At 39.3% G+C, this 20661-nt stretch overlaps 1 pseudogene; it reads right to left on the bottom strand.

Moving 5' to 3' along the window:
* Positions 1-273: 273 nt before the first annotated feature.
* On the bottom strand, positions 274-1718 carry LOC116576032 (annotated as a pseudogene).
* Positions 1719-20661: the final 18943 nt, after the last annotated feature.

Here is a 20661-nt window from a genome sequence, read left to right as displayed (position 1 = left end):
TTGACTGACCGATTAAACCAAAGCCCAGCTCTGCTTTACAACAACAACTCCTTTCTAAATATGAGCCTTAAAACTTGTGTTAGCTAGCATAACTTCTTATTAATTCCAAAATAATTTTATCCATAGAAAGGATAATTTCTGAACCAACAACATATTGCATTCAGTATTTTTAAGTTCTAAAAATTAAGAATCCCTTGAGGGCATTTCTCAAATCACGAAGGATACTAGGGCACCCACATTTTTTTTGCTAATGTCATTTTCATACTCCAGAGCTACTGTCCTTCTGATTATTTCTTAATGGTTATTTTCCTCAGGTGGCATCCTGCTTCTCTCCCTAGTGCCCTATCATGTCGCTGACATTATCACCACCCACTCCATCCCCTGGGCTGAAAACCTGCCACTATATACCTTTTTATGAGGGTTAGAAACCTTACCCACTCCGCATTACTGAGTCACTAAACCTCAGAGATTTCCCCTCGAAGCTCTACTCCTTAAATTTCCACAAAGAACCCAGTAACCCTAGCATTTAAGTAATTCCAGGGGTAACACTGTTTTTCTTAAAAAACAAACAAGTCACCTGAAGACAGTCCTGGCCTTTGGGCAGGCTCTCACCACCCGCGGCTTGATTCCTGACTGCATTCTGCTGAACGTTCTCCCCTTCAGACCGGCCTCACTCCCGTTCATCCTACCTTGGGGAAAGGGGTGGAAAGAACATGGAGCTGAAAGATGGATCAGACCCCAGTTGTTACCGTGATTCACCATTTTAATTAGTTGTTCAGCCCTCTGGGATGATACTGAAGCTCTATCAGATTGTTTACCTGGTAACTTATGTCAATGTTAGAAACCGTGCTAAGAAATCTAAGAAGCATTGTACACATTCTGCTTAACACTGGGCTTGGCACATGGAGGCAATCCAAATTTAACTCCCCTTCCCTTTTTCAAATTAAATCTGATCTCCACCTTCATTTCTCCATCGAGGAAAGCCTGTTCAGCGACCCTGTATCATGTATACAATCAGCTTCAGATCTATTAGCAGGCTCTTTTCATTCTGGTTCAATTACTTTTCCAGCTTTCTTTGATAGTTTCTTAAATTATCCCCTTTAGTCTCTACTAAGGCACCCTGGCCTGCTGTCAAAGCAGACATCTCAATACTCCTTGAGCTTCTCAGGTGGCTCCACACCCCCAGGTCTTGGCAACACACTGTTTTCTTGTCTGAAATGCCCTTCTTTCCTGTGAGATTTCCTTATTCCCTCTTCAAATTCTTGTCAAAACTTTGATCTCTTTAAAAACTTCATGAAGCAGAGCAAATACTTCTGATCTCCCAAGTTATTTGTTCGCACACTCCATAATAGCTTTGTTGTTGTTCCATAAATTAACCCATTTATTATAAGCTAGTAATGTTTCAAATGGTGGAGCTTCATTGGTGGGAGTTTTCACTGGTCTTTCGATGTTTTCAGTCTTCTCATAGTAGACTTCACTATGAGGGCAGAGGTGGTGGTGTAGGTCCAGGGACCATCGCCACTGTTTTATGGAGGAAACCACACTGCTGGGTGCCCATGGCTTTTCTTCCCATCTTGGTTTTGCCACAGAAGGAGCAAGTGTACTTGGCATGATGGCTTATTTCAATTTTCTCCACCATTTTCTTGAGAGAGGCACCATAAGGTGTCCCATATTTACCAATGATTCTGACCTTTTGGGTCCATCTTAGCCATATCCCCACAAACTAGGTCCAAGCTCAGAGACTATAGCCTTCTCACTGAGAAATCTGTCCCCAAGCATTAATCTTATTTCTCTTGTCAATCAGAAGCATTCTCATTGTTTGAGCAGATGTTCAAAAACCTGTTTTTAGACCCTTTTGGGGGTCTGTATCCTTGGCTAGGAAAGAATTACATCTTTATTTTCACCAACTTCCAAGTAAATTTAGCATTTCCTTCCATTATGAATCTAGCAACAAACAACAATAGCAGTAGCAAGACATGTGACTGTCACAAAGTACAGATATTTTTATGTCACATTACAGTTGTTGAAGGTATTTTGAAACATTGTTTGCATTCATCATTACTTCCAAGTTCCAATAGTAATTAGATTTACTGCTAGAAACTTTAAAAAAGTTTAAAGTGTGAATAAAGAAGCATATATATTATTCTATTACAGTTTTTTAAGTAAACGTTTTGAGAAATTGTTGACTCACATATATTGCAGAAACAATACAAGGAGATCCTGTGTACTCTCAGGATAATATAATAAAATATCATAACGGGATACTGACATTGATACAGTCAAGATACAGAACATTTCTATCTTCACAAAGATCCCTTGTGCTGCCCTTTTATAATCATGCAAACTTCCCTGCCGCCCTACTCCATCCTTAAACCCTAGCAATCACTAATCTCTCCATGTCTATAACTTTGTTATTTCTAGAATGTTGTATCAGTGGAATCCTCCGGTGTATAACCTTTGGGGACTGGATTATCTACTCAACATAATACTATGGAGATTCTTCAAGATAGTGCATGTATCAGTGGCTTTTCCTTTTATTGCTGAGTAGTACTCCATAGTGCGAGTCTTACACCATCTCTTTTGCTACTTAGTGTTTTGAATTGGTTATCAGTATGCCCATCTCCCCTTCCTTTCATGAGATAAGAAACCGTGAGTAGTTCTAATGCTGACAAATGGTCTTAGTTTTCCTTTATCAGAGAATGTCTTGATTTCTCCTTCGTTCCTAAAGGACATTTGCCCTAAATATAGAATTTGGGGTTGACCGTTCTTTTCTTCCAGCACATAAAAATGACATGCCACTTTCTCCGGCTTCCATGATTTCTGATAAATCTCATGTCATTCAAATTGCTTTCTCCCTATGAGTAAGGTCATTCTCTCTCACTCCTTACAAGATTTTGCTTTTTAGTTTTAGAAGTTTGTGTATGATACATTTTGATGTGGATTTCTATGGGTTTTTCCTTTTTGTGACCCATTTGCCTTCTTGATTATATAAGTTTAGTGTTCTTGTTGAATTGGGGAAGTTCTCAGCCTTCCTTTTGTTGTTGTTGTTGTTGTTGTAATCCCACAAGTACATGAGGCATTGTTCATTTTTTTTCTCTCCATTTTCTCTACTCTTTTAAACTGGAGAAATTCTATTTTATCTTTAAGGTCACTGATTATTGCCTGTGTCTCATCCATTCTAATTTTGGGCCCATCCATTGGATGTTTTTATTTAGGTTCTTGTATTTTTCATTTCTATTTTTCCCTTTAGTTCTTCTTGATATCTTCTAGTTCTCTGCTGAAACTTTCTACTTATGTTTTAAGTATGTCCATAATTGCTTACTGAAATATTTTTATAAAGGTTGCTTTGATATCTTTGCAGATAACTTTACATTTCTGTCATCTCTTTGTTTGGCATCTACTGATTGTTTTCTCTCTCTCTCTCTTTTTTTTTCATTTGAGCTGAGATTAGCCTAGTTCTTGGTGTGACAATTGATTTTTTATAATAATCCTGGACATTCTGATATTATGTTATGAGACTCTGGCTTCTATTGACACTTCCTGTTTTAGCTGGTTTCATCTGACACTGTTCCAGCAGGAGAAGGGAGATGCTGCCTTATTATTTCAGGTGGACTAGAAGTCCAAATTTCCCACTTGGCTTCTGTTGCTACTTGAGGGGAAGAGAAGTTTATCATTACACTGGGCAGGGGTAGGAGTCACAACTCTCCACTAGAACTCCACATACACCCCATTCAGCCTTTGCTGGCATAGATGTGGGTGGGGGCCACACATTTTTTTTTTCTATGGTGTTTGGCCTGGAGTGGAATGCTTACTGTTTAAAGTTTTCTGTCTTGCTAGACTTTCCCTTTCCTCACCGCTTTGGCTATAAAGAAAGAAAGCTTCTGTTGGGACTTTTTTGTCTATATGTGTTGACATTTCTGAGTTGCCAGCTTTTTAGCTTTAGGTCTAGAATACATTAAGGCAAAAAGACAATCTAGGGAAATCACAACCATAACATTCCTTGGTCTCTAAAGTCTCTAGCTGGTCTTTTACTTCTCCCACCTTTCAGAGTCTTTTTTGTTTGTTTCATATGTAATGTCTAGGGCTTTTAGTTATTTTTAGTGGGAGGAATAAGGAAAAGAAATGTATTCCACTTTTCTGAAAGTGTAAGTCTCCTCTGTCACTGTTTTTTTCTTTTTAAAAATATTTTGATTATGATATTTCAAAAGAATTGTGGTTTTTGCAATCCTATATATTTTATTTATGCATTTATTTATCTGAGAAACATCAGACAGCCCTAGAGTTTCCACAGAACCATCACTTTAAAGAAAAGTTCAAAATGGAGACCCAAAAGAAGTAGCACAGAATTATATTCCAAGATGACACAACTGGCCCAACGGCCTTCTTTAGAGTATGCATTGGCTTTCTAACTTCCATGCATCCTCTCCAGCTCCACCCAGGGTTAGGACAATTATATGGAGAGTTCTAGGGAGCCATCCATTACCAGGCAAGGTTGTGACTTACAAAGTGACCCAAGTCTTCAGACCTACCTCAAAACTCCAGAGAACAACACCTCTCACCCTAACTGAGAAGTAGTTAGTATTCTTCCCATCACTTTGGGTGTGGCTTTTCCACTCCCCAGGATAGCCCCTTCTTAATTGTGCTACATTGGAAAATACCTTTTCAATGGGCCCAGAATACTCATATGTGTGCCTCGTACCCTGAAAGGAATGAAAGTCTTTCGTCACCCTGATGGCAGATGAAGCAGAAGGGAAAGACCACACACCAAGACTAAAGAAGGACTGTTCAACCACTGTCACATCACATTTAAATGTATATCTGCCCTTTCATGAGACTAGGAACTCCTCAGAGGAAATAAACTGTTTTACATTCCCTTTTATTCTCAGAGTTTAACACAGGTTGAGACACATGAAAGATGCCTAATAAATGTTGTTAAATGAATAAATAAGCAAATCTATCCCTGAGAAAAAATGACACATGTTAGACTTTACCAAAAGACTGCACACTTATTTATTTCTAATTTAGCTTAAAAAACATTCTTAAGTCATTTAAGACAAATATTAGTCATTCCTTGGACTTCCATTCCTAATTTCTTCTTCTTTTTTAAAGATTTTATTTATTTATTTATTTATTTCTAGAAAGAGCATGTGAGTAGGGGGAGGGGCAGAGGAAGAGGGAGAGAGAATATCAAGCAGATTCCACAACCAGCATGGAGCCCAATGCAGGGCTCAATTTCATGATCCTGATATCATGACTGGGCCAAAATCAAGAATCAGACACTTAACTGACTGAACCAGGCACCCCTCATTCCTAATTTCTTCTTATCACCCATTATTACTCACCCAAACTTAGATGATAAAATGTATGCATAATTTCTCCATTTCAAAGACCATCTTGGACGGATGTCATGCATACTGCTACCTCACAAATATGCTAAAGATGGCACAAAGTTTCCAGGTCTAGTCATAACAACACCATTTCCCTCCTCTGTTTCTTTACCTGCATCCTGAACACGTCCTAGGACAAGGAGTCTGGGACTATCACCCTCAACAAAATTTAGGTAAGTCCCCGTGATCTGCCAGTGACTGATGTAATATCTCTTGTTAGCTAGAGTCTGAACACAAAAAGAGATGATCTTGAAAGCAGTCTCATAAATCTTTAACCCATGTAGCCCTTCTCAAAAGCAAACTCTGACTGAAAGCAAATCACAATGTAAAGAAACCATTTGCACATCTCAGTGTTACCTAGCTACCCAACCAAGCCCAAGACATGCAATGAACATTACCCGGGAGTTGAAAGGAAGTGACTAAGTAGAGTTGAGAATGGTTCACGGCATCAGGATATGACAACGTGTAAAGAAGGGTGGCATTCCACGCCTCCTCGCTAGGCGAGGGCATCCAAGACAGCCTATGAGCTGTCATGAAAGATAAACAAAAGGGTTTGTCTTACTAAGGCCAGTAACAAAGGAAGCTTGGCAGTGAATCTGACAGCTATACTGTGAGTGAGGTTACTGACGACAACAATTAATGAATAACTGCCTGGAACTCTTCATCAGTGAGACAGGAATTATTGAGGAATTCACAGACTCAGGTCTCAGAGGGAACACCTTCTGCATAGCCCAGATAGATAAGGAAATTAAAAGAGTGTACTTTTTCAGGCAGATCATTTCATTCCTATGATTAAAACAGAAAAGATGTGCAATTTGAATTAAAAACAAAACAAACATCTGAAGTAAATAAAAAGTTTTGATGAGACAAAAAACAGATTTTAGGTATATTGTAAATATCGTGCATGCAAAACACAGATTTTTATAAGGATGTTTTAAAATTGTCTTGCTTTATTATAAAATTGGCATTATAGATTATGTAAGTGCCAAATTGCATAAAATCAGGTAGTGTCAAATGTGTTTCCTAAAGTGGTTAAACTTCCAAAGGGACTAGTTTCATTTCTAAGTAGATTGAGCATGTATGCATGTGTACAGCTCTGTTCATTCCAGGTCAGACTAGAAATTGTGGGGAGGAATGGGGATTAGTCAAATCTTTTCTACAACCATTATCTAGAAAAAAGACAAAAACTTTTGTTGACCATTCAACTGGTGTCTAAATGGAACAGGAAATATGAACAGGAAAGTCACATAAATCCAGAAGAGTTAGAATCTGTTTTCCCCTTTAAAACCTTTGAGAATTCTGTGTCATATAGTACCTGAACTTTTATGGTATTGTAAGGTATCTAAAGGATATAGTTCCCTTTATCCTCTTACTAGATTTTTATACTTTCCTATTTTCCTATTTTTTGTGCTCAATTTGTAGTATATAATCTCATTTCCTTAAAACAAAGAAGCTTACTGACATCTATTAAGAGTCAACCTACTAGAATAGAGAAACAATAAAAAATGGCATCTATATTCTTAATAGATGTAGTATATAATACAATATGCAGTATTAGAAGTCTACTGTTAATTGTGCAGCCAATACTAAATTATTACAAACAACAATTATTGGTAATTATACTGATGGTAAATAGTAATTCAGTGATTCTAACTTAAAACTTGCTCATGAACACAAATGATCCCATCATTATAGATGCTAATAGGACCCAGAGGTTATCAGTTCTTAATGATTTAGCCCCTCATCTTCAGTGTCAACTTGATTGTTTATGCTTTTTATTTTTCTTAAGGTTTATTTATTTGAGAGAGAATTGGAAGGGTGGGAGGGGGGCAGAGGGAGAGGGAGAGAGAACTCAAGCAGACTCCAGACTGAGCAAGGAGCCCAACAGGGGGCTCAATCTCATGATCCCTGAGATCAGAGCTTAGCAAAACCAAAAGTCAATCGCTTACCAACTGTGCTACCCAGGCGCCCCGAATGTTTATACTCTTAGTGATACCTTAGAACCATATAATGCCTAACAGGGTGCAAGGTGTTTTCACAATCATACGTAACGCTATACTAGGATAGCAGTACATAGAACAGGTCTTTTAATAACTAATCCAATCTTCTTATTTCATAAGACACAAAGAAACTAGAAAGGAAAATGACTCACTAATATCACTTTGCTCACTTGGGACAGAACCAAGACAAGACTTCAGACCCAGCCCATTTCCCACCACGTGGAGTTGCCTCAACTAGAGTAGTCCTTTTTTTTTTTTTTTTTTTTTTTTGATTAGTCATCAAACTGAAGACCCATGAATTTAAGTGACATTTTCAAGGTTGTGTGGAAAATAAGTACCAAAATCAAAAAGGAAAGCCCACTTGCCACTATTTTTTCTTCCGTCTTCATCCGTTATGAAAATTTGATTTATAATTATAGGTTTATTTATATTACAAGAAAAATGGATTTTCCCCCAAAATTTAATAATGAAACTACTTCAGCCATTGAAAGAATCATTGTAATGGAGGACATAAGCATATGATTTTTTCACCAGACATTTGAAAACACATGTTTGGAACCAGGTAGATAAGTCAGGCCTGAAGACTAAGAGTCTGGATTCCTCACTGTGTACAACGCAAGTTAGTGCTGGAGAAATAAGTTAGCTTCCCCAGGAAAAGCCTGTCATGTGGAGAGATAACAGAAAGAGACCAAGCATCTATTAGAGTATATCAAGATTTGAGAGACATGTTGAGGTTCAGCAAAAGACACTGAGGAGTAATTAACAGAGATACCACTGGAGTCAAGAGAAAATGCTGTTCTAGAAGCTAAGGGAGAAGAAAGTTTTGGAAAAGTAGTTCAGGCCATACAATTCAAAATGCTAGAAAAATATCAAATAAGAGTTAGGAGGCCATAGGACCTAGCATAGCCAAAAAGACATTGCTAAAGATTACTTTAGCTTTATTGTTAAAGAAATATAGGGGAATTTTTTTACATCATTTTTGCCCAAGAGACTAGCAAGACGAGAATTATTCCCCAAAAGTCTGATCTAGCTACTTCATGTAGTGTAAATTGAGATGAGAAGAAATTACAGGAAAGACAATCACAATTGTACAGATAAGAAGAAATAAAAACTGAAACTAAAATGATATCAGTAGGGACAGAAATGTGACAGAAGATGCAACCAGTATTTTTGGAAGTAGTAAAAGCAAATAATAAATAAATATATATATATATATATATTATATAACATATGTATTAAAAAACATGTATATTATATACATATATATGTTTTACACATCATATACATTTATATATGTATAATACAATATATTGTGTTATATATATTGTAATTCTAGCCTTCGAGGAATCTTTGTTGAGGGGAAGATGAATTCTTACACATTTAAAATGTGAGTTGATGATACAAGGCCTTCTGGTACAGTAAGTGCTGATACCATGGAAGCTTTGTTAAAGAGGTATGGCTAGAGGCAAGTCACTTGAGATATTTTTAATTTATATAGAAGTCAGGCAGCAATTTTTTTAGTGCTGAAGAGAAAGTGTTGGTTTAAAATTGCGCATTAACTCAATACGGAGATCAGTAATTAAGCTGAGGTGGCGTTAGTCATTTAAGTAGGCATCTAGTCAAACCAGTCATGAGACTTCTTTTCATTTCTGAGCAGAAAAAAAATTATATGGCTTTACAGATGCACTTATCAAAATACTGTGGCAAAGAGCAGTTTTAAATGAACTTTGGTGAGCATTCTCAGAAGCAATGTCTCACAATGTCCCCTAGGGTGTTTGTGAAGACAGTAAGAGGAAAAATGCAGGACACCAAGACCTGTGATTGACAGGCAATCCATTGCCAGATTCTAAGTGGAAATTCAGCTGCCCAAGCATGCCATGAAGCTAATTTAGGAATCACAGTCTTTTGATGACACATGGTTTACAACCTGAGAAAGAACAAAACTGTCTGTCTGAGAGGCATGAGATTTTAATTCTCTCCCCAGTACCTGCCTTTGGGCACAAAACCAGAGGGCTCCAGAGCACTATTTACCAGTACTCCCACCAGCGACCTCCTTTATAGACACAGGTGGAGACTGCAACCTCCTCTCCCCCCACATCCTCCCCCTTTTTGCCAAAAAAGGAAGACAAGAAAGAATCTGTGGGGGCTGGTGAGGAGCACTGCATCTTGGGAGGAGAGATGAAGTAGTAAGCTGGGCGGAGGAGGCAGAGGGAGCACTGGGAGCAGTACGTGGGGAAAGTGACAGCATCCCACGCCCTCCACTGTTTCAGAGAGAGACGCACCAGCGGGTAGGGGTCAACAGCCCCCCTCCACACAGCAATGTCATGTTTGGAGAATACCTTCGAGATGCCGGCAACGGAGCTGTTAGGTGAGCTCTATCAGCATACCCTCAACGTGAGAAGGAGATTGCACAGGCCTGGGACAAGCCACACACCATTAGCAAACTCCAAGACTGAAGCATTCGATTCTCTCGGCCACTCTCCTGACGCTGCAGTTTCATCTTCTTGGTCTCTGTTTCTCACTTATAGGCTCTTCTTCCAAGTCTCTTTGTCTGATAGGGATGTATCTGAGAAAGGGCTCAGAGGAGAAAGACCTAGGATTTCAGGTGGACGGGAGTGGGCCATTTATTGTGGCATGCAGTGAGAGGGTGGTGTTCCCCGAGGGGCAGTATTTAGGATGGCTCGCGTGACAGAGCTGCTCTGCTGTGGACCTGTCATAGCAGGGGAAGCACTACAGTTCTGGACTCCAGTCAGCGGAAGGAAAAAAAAAAAAATGTCTTCCTTGTGGTTTTGAGCAAGGACCTCTCCTTTGCTCAGACTACCACTCCCCTGGACCATTTTATCTCTGTTGCTACATCTGATGGAGAGGGGATGTCCTGTACAGAAGCACCTGGTCCAGGAGGAGGGGGATTTACTTGGAGGTGAAGTCCTTAGGCAGGAGCAGCATTGGCCTTCGGGGATGCCATGCAGATTTCTTTGGCTCAGGTCATGGTCCCGGGGTCCTAGGATCAAGCCCCACATCGGGCTCTCTGCTCAGCAGGGAGCCTGCTTCCTCCTCTCTCTCTGCCTGCTTCTCTGCCTACTTGTGATCTCTGTCTGTTAAATAAATAAAATCTTTAAAAAAAAAAAAAAGAAAGTTCTATCTCAATTTTAAAGGAAAAACAAGGAAATGCCTTCTCTCTGCCGCATGTGAATAAGAAAATAGATAATCCTGATTGCTATGAGCAGCCTTCTTGTTACCACAGAAAGCACCAAATTCTGAACGAAGCTGATGTTGTGAACCACAGAGCAGAGGGGGGAAAGAGCCTGTGTTCTTGTTACCTTCACTTACCCGCTTCATCAACTAACCCTGAAGACTGCTCTATGTCTGGTTCTCCTTTTATGTAAGCTAACAAATTTCTTAATTGTTCAAATCAGTTTGAATTAAGTATTCAGTAAGAAAGACCAATACATCCTAACCAAACATCTTGTGGTCTCTACTAGGTATCTGCTATAATGAGATCTTTGCAATGACCTACCCGTCTGTGCTGAGGCCCAATGAAGGGTCAGGCCTCTCATGTAGCCTTATTAGAAAGAGACCCTAACTAGAGACGTAAAACCAGTGGAGGTCCTTTTGTCCCATTAATCTAATATTTGATGAATACATTCTCATGTCTAAGAGGGGATATTAGAATCCCAGCTTTACCCTCCAATAGTTGGGTGACCATGAGAAAGTTACTAAGGTTCTCTGGGCCTTGATGTCTTCACTTATAAATCGAGATAATCATAGTACCTACCTCAGGGAGTTATTGTCAGGATAAAATGAAATTATATATGTAAATTAATTGGAATTTATTTCAGCTATGAATAACATTTCAAAAATAACTGTGGTTTAAACAAGGAAAGTTTCCTTCACTCCTCTCACATGCAAGTGAGAGATTCATTCCAAAACACAGGTGGCCCTTTTAATATCAGAAAGTCAGGCTACTTCTACCTTGTTGCCTAATCCCCAAGCTTCCCTCATGATACGTGATGGTTCCTGGAGCTCCAGTCATTCAGGTCGCATCCCAGGCAGGAGGACAGAAGCAAAAAAGAAGAACATGCTTCTAGTCTTTAAGGACATTTTCTGGAAGTTGCACACACCTCTTCTGCAGGTGTGCCCAGCTAAAAGCCAGAGGGTTTGTTATAAATGAAGGGGGGGGGGAAGCATCCAACCTTTACCACAACCTGTGAAGTCTGAGCACCTGCATCAGTGGATGGCAGTTATTCTTATTAAAAAATCTGTACTTCTTGGAATCTTGCTATATGCAACATGGATGAAACTAGAGGATGCTATGCTACGTGAAATAAACCAAGCTCACGAAGACAAATACTGCATGATTCAACTTATATGAGATACCTAAAATAGTTAACCTCATAAAAGCGGAGGACAGAATGTTAGATGCCAGTGGCTGGGGGAATGTGGAAATGGAAAGTTGCTTTTCAATGAGTATAAAGTTTCAGTCATGCAAGATGAATAAGTTCTAGAGATCCTTCGTACAACAGAGTGCCTGTAGTTAACCATATTGTATTGTACACTTAAAATGTTGTAAAGAGGGGTAGACCTCATGTTAAATGTTCTCACCACAATTAAAAAAGAAATCTCCACTTCATCACAAGAGCTTGTCCTCTCCCCAGCACTTATCCTTGGCCTTCTTTCCATCAAAATCCAGCCTGTCATCTAGACCCTTCAGGGGGGCTACTTAAACTAACAGTTATGAAGATAGCACATTGTATGGGCACAAGACATACAGAAGTAAGTAAATAAGTAAAGTAAGAGAAGTTACTGTCAAGTTACTGCATGTGAAGCCTTGCCTGGCTCAAGGAAGTGCCCAAGAATGAAGAATTATTATTCTGTGGCTAAGGGCCTAGACATTAGGGTCAGCCATTTACTGTCTGTGTAACTTTAGACAAGTCACTAATCTGTCTAGTAGCCCTGTTTTCACGTCTTCAATAGCAGCCTTCTGCATTTCATACGTTACAAGAAAGAACACTGCTTCTTTTATTTCGTTTTTAAGATTTTATTTATTTGAGAGATAGAGAGAGCATGAGCAGTGGAGGGGAGAGGCAGAAGGAGAGGGAGAAGCAGACTCCCTGCTAAGCACGGAGACTGACACAGGGCTTAGGACGCCGAGAACATGACTTGAGTAGGAGGTAGACCCTCAATCAACTGAGCCAACCAGATGGCCCAAGAGCATTGCATCTTATATTCTTTTCCAAGTTTTGAGATTTTAGTCACAAGTCTTATAAACCACAACATCTTAAAAAATTACTATGTAGATTAAGACTTTTCAATGTCACTATTTGAAAAAAGAAAGTGATTTCTTTCAAAACACTGCTGGTGTCTGAACAAGAACTTTTTCTTAAATCTATTCTTTTATCTAGTAATACTACCAACATGTCTTGTCAGGTATTTGAATTACCAGAATACCAGAAGGATCCTGTGACAAAGGAACAGTCAAAACAATACACAAAACTTCTTTGTCGAAATTTACTCATTTTCCAGGGAAAGATGAGTTAGCTAACACTTGTGATCATGTAGCTCGGAAATCTAAAAATAGCTTTTTCATAGAAGGCCAGGTCTCCAAAACTTGAAATAGAGAAGCTAGTAAACAGATAGGCTTAGTGTTTTATTACTGTTTTAATTTTATGATTCAAATTAAGCATAAATAAAGATTTTATTGGATAGGTCTGTAGTCTATTTATTGGCTTTGTTATGGGAAGTTTAAAGATAGAAGGGTATTTCCAGTAAAAAAATATTCTCTGGTTTTGTTAAAATGAGAAAGAAAAGAAGAAAGAGATGAAAAAATGATGAAAGAGAAAGAGGAAGGCAAGGGAAGAGAATTTTAACCTGTGTTTATTTACAGGACACTTGAGAATTTTGAGAACCCCCCAGCCATTGAATGGAGGTCCAACACTTACTTGGTGCTGACAAGAGAACATATAATTTACTCGCAAGAATCCTCAGAGGCAATTGGAGTCTTCTTATCACTGGATAGAAAGACTAGCTCAACCACAGAATATCCAATCATTTTCTAGAGGGGCAGTTTGGTTTAAAGTTATCAAAAATGGGGGTGATGGGTAGCTCAGTTGGTTGAGCACCCGCCTCGGCTTCAGCTCAGGTCATGATCTCAGGGTTGTGAGATCAAGCCCTGCATGGCTCTGTGCTCAGTGAGAAGTCTACTGGAGAGTCTCTGCCTCTTCTTCTCCCTCCTGCTCCTCTCTCTCTCTCTCTCCCTCTCTCTGTCAAACAAAATCTTAAAAAAAAAAAAAAGTTATCAAAAACATTTACCACCCCTTTCTATGACAAATGGCTAAGTTAAAATAATAATAATTTAATAATTTAACATTTTTTAACATTTTGTAGAGCAGGTTATCCTGCTTCAGGAGGTACAATTTTATCTAGAACATGCCTTGTCAGAAATCTTTTTAATTTTTAAGCCTAAAAACCTAAAACTATTACTTGAAAATATTCACCCTCCCCCCAAAAAATGGTGTCCTGGAAACTAAAGCTTCTGAGGTTACTCAATTTCTAAATACATACTACTTATTAAGTATTGTTTTAAGATATTCCTGATCAAAAGAGTACATCTCATTCTCTTGTCTAATCTCTAACATTCTGTTCCTCATTTGGTATTGTGGACTGTCCAAATGTAGTCTCATTGTAACATGTAAATAACAGCAATACTATCAGACCAACATTTCAAAAGGACAACAGAAGTGACTGAATTTATAAAACCACAGTCTATAAGTCAGTAGGTTTTTCAGGCCAAGATGGTAGGCGGAAAAAAAAAAAAAAATCAAGGACCTGGGGAAAAAATATTCTGAATGCATTACTATTGGTTATGAGGCTTTTGTTTCACAGTAGGAAATCTGACTCAAATGACTCAAATCAAAATAAATAAATAAAATAAAGAGGAAAAATAAATGTACAGACTCAGTGTTGACTTCAGTCACGACTTGATCCATGAAGCCACCATGTATCTGTTTCTCGGTGTTCTCAGCTCCTCCTTTGGGTCAGCTTTTTCCTCTATCTGGCTTCCTCCACAACAGGAAGATCTATAGCCCCTCTAGACTTCACATTCTCCTGCCACATTGTTTGGGAAGATGTTCCCCAAAAAGTGGGAACATCTGTAGTCAAATAACATCGGGGGTATTTCTCCCAGATTATCTCACTTAGCTTCTCTTCAGACCATCCACTTAAGTGGGAGGTCACAGACCTACCCTGAAATGAATCATTGTAAGCAAGAGTACGAGCTTTGCAGAAGGTCCTTCCCTGGGCCTGAAAGTGAAGTCAATTCCACTCACTTCACCCACCATAGTAGCTAAAAACTTTAAAAAAAAAAAAAAAAAAAAAAAAAAAAAAGTTCTCCCAAGGTAGTACCTAGATGCTGATAGAAAAGAAGGCAGGTAGGCAGCGATCAATGAAGAATTCTAAGTAAGTGAATAAAGATGCCTGTTACAATTATTTAGGATTTTTTTAAAATTGCAGAAACCCATTCTAACTAGCTTAGATGGAAACTGGAACTTTTGACAGAAAATGGAAAATTCCTTATGCTTAAAGGCATGAATGCTATTAGACTTCTGGAAGGGTCTAGAACCAAGAGTACAAAGCCATTGGAATTTTATCTTTAAGGTTTCTTCTCTGTGTTTAGGTTGGTTTCCTTTGTTCTTAAATCCGCATGAGAAGTCAGACTTCCAGTATCTCTGGACTAGGCACAAAGTCCAGTTCATAGAGAAAATGAACCTCATCCTCTGGGTATCAGTTCTGGAATTCTAGAAAAGAAAGTCCAATACAATTTGGATCAAGTGACTCTCCCTAGTCATAAAGCAGAGTTACATTTTATGATGGGACTCCCAAAGGTCCACTTTTGTGAATTCCCAAAGAAGGGAAAGCTGAGGAGACCATTGTGCAGGTTCCTGGTGTATACCCACTACAGCACATTTATGATATTGGCCACATGAAACATTTAGAGTATAAATTTTGTTATGAAGATTTTTATTTATTTGACACAGAGAGAGAGGCGGAGAGGCAGGTGGTGGTGGTAGGGGAAGCAGGCTCCCCACTGAGCAGACAGTCTAATGCAGGGCTCAACTCCATGACCCTGAGCTCATGACCTGAGCCAAAGGCAGAAGCTTAACCCACTGAGCCACCCAGGTGCTCCTAAATTTCATTCTAAAGTTGCAAATGTATATACAAAGAAGCAAACTATCAAACCTGGGATTTAAATTGGGGGAGGGGGGTGGTGGTAGGGAAAGCTACTTTTCTTCCCCATTGCTTGGCTGAAATCCTTCCAAGCATCTCTGTGTTTCAGAAACACTTTGTACCAGTGCCTATTAGCACACCTGACTGCAATTTCAAAATTAACTCCATGTGTGTTCCTTGAGAAGCCAGCAGCATTCTCTTAGAATTGCAGAAGTGCTTTTTTTAAAAAGATTTGTCTATCTTAGAAAGAGAGAGAGAGAGTGCATGAGTGGGAGAAGGGCAGAGGAAGACAGAGAATCCTCAAGAAGACTCCTCGCTGAGTGTGGAGCCCAATGTAGAGTTGGTCCCAGGACACTGAGATCATGACCTGAGCCAAAATCAGGAGCCAGCTACTTAACTGAGTGAGCCACCCAGGTGCACTGGAGATGTGCTTTTTAAATCACTGCACCCAACAAAGATGCTAGTACCTATCTCAGAGATAAAGCTCATTAGTATTTATTTAATGGGTGGATTAATGATGACTGATTCTGGGGTTCTCATTACTTCATTCACTAAACATTTGAATCAACGCTTTGCTTACAGAACTGTTTGAGAAACTACATAAAAAGTTGAACACTGAATATCTTGTTCTCCCCTCCATGACTTGCCTTTAAATGAAAAGATGATCGAAATCCACCTAAATGAAAAAACAAAATGTTATCCTTTAATAAGTGTTTCTTTATTCACTCTCAAAGTCTTTAGCTGACTATTGTTAGTTTAAGGTTTTCCTTTGCTATTAAACTCTATAGAAAGGAGCCCAATACCATGTACTTGGAATATAGAAGTACTTTAATAAATAGCTGTTAGTGAATGAATGTTGACTTTAAGGATACTTTACAAAAATGCATCCCAATATTTTTCACTCCATGATCAGGATCACTGGGTGTGTTCCATGAGATCCCTCCAGGTCTGGGATCTAGGAACGCATTGTCCTGACAATCCCAGGCAAGAGCTGTAGGGACTGATACCTCAGCACAAATTTTTCTGACAGAGAAGAGGAAGAATAAATAATATGTGGCCCAAATTTTTCATCCTGGATGACTCAACTCCCTTTAGACTATGAGATTTTCTTTTTTTAAATTATTGTTTAGGGAAATCATTTTTCGCACCACTGCCTCTTTACATGAGGGATCATGAATCTAAGGGATCCCCACTTAGAGGGATCCCCATCTAAGAATGATGGGGAAATTTTATTTGAACCAGTGCTTCCAAGTTACCTCAGCTTTCAAAGTATCGGTTACTAGAGATTTGGATTCCTAGAAAATGACATAATATGTGCATTTCTTCATTCCTTCTCTTTTTCTCCTATTTTTAGGGGTTACCCCAGCTGTACACTCTGGGAATGTTCAATTCCATTTCCTGCTGGGCAGAGAGACTCTACAAAACCATTTAATAACACTTTGAGACACCAGAGCCATCATCCATTTGCCCACAGTCACCCACACCAGAGTCCTGCAGTCTCCCTCCTCTCCCTTCTCCTTCAGTAAAGTAGTCACTAAGTCCCTCCATTTCACCACATACCATAAACTGTCTCAGACTTGTCCTTTCCCTCCACCAGGATGGGCCAACCTCATCTTATCTTGCTGCAGACCCTTTCACAATCCCCCTGCCCTCATCCCCACCTCCTTTAACCAATCCCCACTACCCTAGCCAAAACGGTCTCTTTAAATCTATAAATTCCATGTTACAGTTCTACTCAAAAGTCTTCAGTGGTGTCCTATTTCCCATAAGAGAAAAACTGAACGTGGTATGAAATGCAGAGCCCCTGCTGGTGCTATCCCCTAGCCTTGAGGAGCATTAGACAACGTTTAGTTTCTCGAATATTCCATGTTCTCTCCTGCCTCTCTGTCTTTGCACGTGCCATTTTGTCTTCCTAGAGAAAATAAAGACAAAACCAAAAACATCTTTTGCCATCAAGAGTAGATCCAAGAATCACTTTCTCAGTGGAACTTTCCCTGAGTCCTCAGACAGGCCAAAGCAGAGGCTGTGGATGTCTAGTCCACATCCCGTACATCCCTTAGCCCTAACCACTCAGGGCACTCGGGCCTGCTTTCCAGCTGCCCATGTCTGCATTTCTCTGCCGAAGGACATGTCGTCTGCCTATGCAGCAAGCAAGGGGCTTGCTTCAACAGGGGCAGCTTCAACCAAAGACGAGGTAGAACTATTCCGACTCCCTGCCCCTTGAATGAAAAATAACTCGGGGCCATGGTTGGTATACTACCCGCCCAGAGTTTTAAAGTCTAATCATCCTCAGGGATAGCTGGCCTCATTGTCCATTTTCTCTTTCCTCTCATCCTTGATCACTCCTCTATCAGCATTGTTTTTGCTTATCAAAAACACTACCTGCCATTTGAATTTTTGTCTTGGGTCTGCTTTGGGGGCACCTCAAACTAAGACATGCTTTCTGCTTATGTTCCCACTGCACTTAGTAAATAATTCCATTACAACAGTCATTTAAACTTGTAATGATCGGTCTCCGATACCACTAAATGTCTTGAGGTCAAGAATTGGGTCTAATTTGTCTTTGTCTTCCCACACCTAAAAAAAGAAAAATGCTTAACAAATATTAGTCACTCTTCACATGCTTATGGAATAAATGAGTAAGTTTTTTAAAGAATGACTAAAAAGAAGAGATGGAGGCGAGCGTAGAAAAATAAGGTTGGATCATGATAAATAGTCAATTATTAAAGTGATTGATGAGAAGTCAGTATTTTTATTTATTATTAAAAGTATAACTCGGGGTACCTGAGTGGCTTAGCGACTGCCTTGATCATGACTGCCTTCGGCTCAGGTCATGATCCTGGATTCTGGGGATCGAGTCCTGCATGGCGCTGCCTGCTCAGCAGGAAATCTGCTTCTCCCTCTGCCCCTCTCCCCTCTCTTGCTCTCTTTCACTCTCTCTCTATAATAAATAAATAAAAAAAATTTTTTTAAAGTGTAATTCAGGGGCACCTCGGTGGCTCAGTCATTAAGCATCTACCTTCCACTCAGTTCATGATCCCAGAGTCATGGGATTGAGCCCCTCATAGGGTTTCCAGCTCAGCAGGAAGCCTGCTTCTCCCCGTCCCACTCCCCCTGCTTGTGTTCCCTCTCTCACTGTATCTCTGTCAAATAAATAAATATAATCTTTTCATTAAAAGTATAATTCATACAAGTACAATCCTATCCACGTTTCACAAAATCCATAGGCACATCAAGCATGTGACAATATTTATTTCATAATAATTAAGTGCTTCCCATTCATTTCTATAACAATTAAGATGACCTAATGTGGTATTTGAGAGTCCCAGCACAGAGTCTAACTGCATGGGATTGAATCCTAGCTTCCCCTGCACCAGCTGTGTGATTTAAGAGACATGTGTCTCTGACTTTAATGTGAGTGTGAATACCTAAGAGTCTTACTGAATGCACATTCTAATTCTGTAGGTTTCTAAGGTGTGGCTTGAAGTTCTGCACTTCTCACAAGCTCCCAGAGGAACCAGATGCAGTTGCTTGAGTAGCAAATGTCTAAGACAAGGGCCTTCTCTGTGTCTCTATTTTCCTCAACTTAAAAAAAAAAAAAAGGGATAATAGTAATAACCCTACTTCCATGGGTATTGAGAAGATAAATGAAATAATACATGAAATTTGAACTAGAAAATATTAGCCATGTAAGCTATTATTGTAATAAAATTTACAGTTAATACTGATGTTTTTATGTATATTAAATCTAGGGATAAAAATAACTGTTGATAAATATGTGTGTGTGTGTGTGTGTGTGTGTGTGTGTGTGTGTGTTTAGATCTCTAGGGCTTTTTAATCTGTTAGTTGCAAGTTTATATTTTTTTTATTTTTTAATAAACATATAATATATTATTAGCCCCAGGAGTACAGGTCTGTGAATCACCAGGTTTACACACTTTACAGCACTCACCATAGCACATACCCTCCCCAATGTCCCTAACCCCACCACCCTCTCCCAAACCCCCTCCCCCCAGCAACTCTCAGTTTGTTTTGTGAGATTAAGAGTCACTTATGATTTGTCTCCCTCCTGATCCCATCTTGTTTCATTTATTTTTTTCCTACCCCCCAAGCCCCCCACGTTGCATCTCTACTTCCTCATATCAGGGAGATCATATGATAGTTGTTTTTCTCCGATTGACTTATTTCACTAAGTATAATACCCTCTAGTTCCATCCACATTGTCGCAAATGGCAAGATTTCATTTCTGTTGGTAGCTGCATAGTAGTCCATTGTGTGTGTGTGTGTGTGTGTGTGTGTGTGTGTGTGTGTATGCCACGTCTTCTTTCCATAGTTTGGCTATTGTGGACATTGCTGCTATGAATGTTCGGGTACACGTACCTCTTCAGATCACTACGTTTGTATCTTTAGGGTAAATACCCAGTAGTGCAAATACCCAAATAGGGTAGCTCTATTTTCAACTTTTTGAGGAACCGCCATGCTGTTTTCCAGAGTGGTTGCACCAGCTTGCATTCCCACCAACAGTGTAGGAGGGTTCCCCTTTCTCCAAATCCTCATCAGCATCTGTCATTTCCTGACTTGTTAATTTTAGCCATTCTGACTGGTATGCGGTGGTATCTCATTGTGGTTTTGATTTGTATTTCCCTGATGCCGAGTGATGTGGAGCATTTTTTCATGTGTCTGTTGGCCATCTGGATGTCTTCTTTGCAGAAATGTCTGTTCATGTCGTCTGCCCATTTCTTGATTGGATTATTTGTTCTTTGGGTGTTGAGTTTGCTAAGGTCTTTATAGATTTTGGATACTAACTGCTGATAAATTTCATGGTTGTTGGATACTTTGCATATTGTTAGGATTACTGTTATTGCAATGAGAAGAAACACAAAAGCATTTCACATACACATGCATATATTAATTGAATGTGAATAACTGATTTTCAATAATGTAAGAAGAAATGGCAGCTCTCTTTTAGCTGCTATCTCCCAGCAATAACTGGGTTCTGTTTAAGACCATAGGTCAGGATAGCACGCAGGCTTAGAATCAAGTCCTCTCTT

The sequence above is a fragment of the Mustela erminea genome, chromosome 17 (genome assembly GCF_009829155.1).
Source record: "Mustela erminea isolate mMusErm1 chromosome 17, mMusErm1.Pri, whole genome shotgun sequence".
In the NCBI taxonomy this organism is placed as follows: Eukaryota; Metazoa; Chordata; class Mammalia; order Carnivora; family Mustelidae; genus Mustela; species Mustela erminea.
The sequence above is the reverse complement of the archived record's forward strand: the minus strand, read 5'-3'. Positions and strand labels throughout refer to the sequence as shown.